Here is a 965-nt window from a genome sequence, read left to right on the forward strand (position 1 = left end):
CAAGCTGTATGATCCGACATTGGACGACCAATATAAACTTTGCTTCCTCGCACGACGATCTGAAATGTCTCATTCTTTAGCCCCGCGACTCACTGGCATCCGCTCTCATTCCGCTTGGTCACGTCCGAGAAAGAAATCACCCCGCAACTGACTTCGCACGGGCTCTGTATCGAGCTTCTTAGGCTTTATCTCCCTCGAAAATAAAGGAAACAATTTCCATACGAATAAAGGAAACATTATACAAAACTTTCATCGTATAAATTAACCCTAAAGTGGAAAAACGTTTTCTACCACCATGGGTATACTCGGCCTATCAATCTCGATAAGCGCCATTCGTCACTAGGTTACAGCATCCCCTTTAAGGATGATTCTAACCGAATTGACCTTATTAACAGCACAAAAGTGTCATGGTCTAATCCTTTGGCAACAACGTCCTTGGGTATAAAGCTGAGCACAACCTTCATGCAAAGCAAAAACAATTGAGCGACCACCGCTCCAATAACTTGACGGCTAAACAGTAATCTAGAATTTGTCTTGAAACGCCAAGTAACGATTACACAAACAATTATCGTACCACCCAAAGACGGGAATCATACGGTAAATTCGTCATAACAAAACTCAGTCCTAACAACAAAATAGTTAACGGAAAGGTTCCACTTGTCAAAAATCGACCAAGTTCCATATACTACGATTCACTTTAAGCCCGCTGTGTTTTACTCGTAAAATGCGGCATGTAAGGAAAACTCGTAACAGAGCTCCTATAGCTATACGAAACATCCTCAAATAGACACGAAAGAAATCTCGGAAGGCCAACACCCACAAAGCACGGTATAGGAGAATGCCTATTTCCGGGAACAAATTTACGCGACCCCTTGGTCCTAACTCCTCGATCGCAAATCAAATCCAAACAGGAACAACAATTCTGGCTGCGAACATCCGTAGTCAAACCAGAATGTTTCCCAAAC

The sequence above is a fragment of the Brassica oleracea genome, chromosome C2 (genome assembly GCF_000695525.1).
Source record: "Brassica oleracea var. oleracea cultivar TO1000 chromosome C2, BOL, whole genome shotgun sequence".
NCBI lineage: Eukaryota > Viridiplantae > Streptophyta > Magnoliopsida > Brassicales > Brassicaceae > Brassica > Brassica oleracea.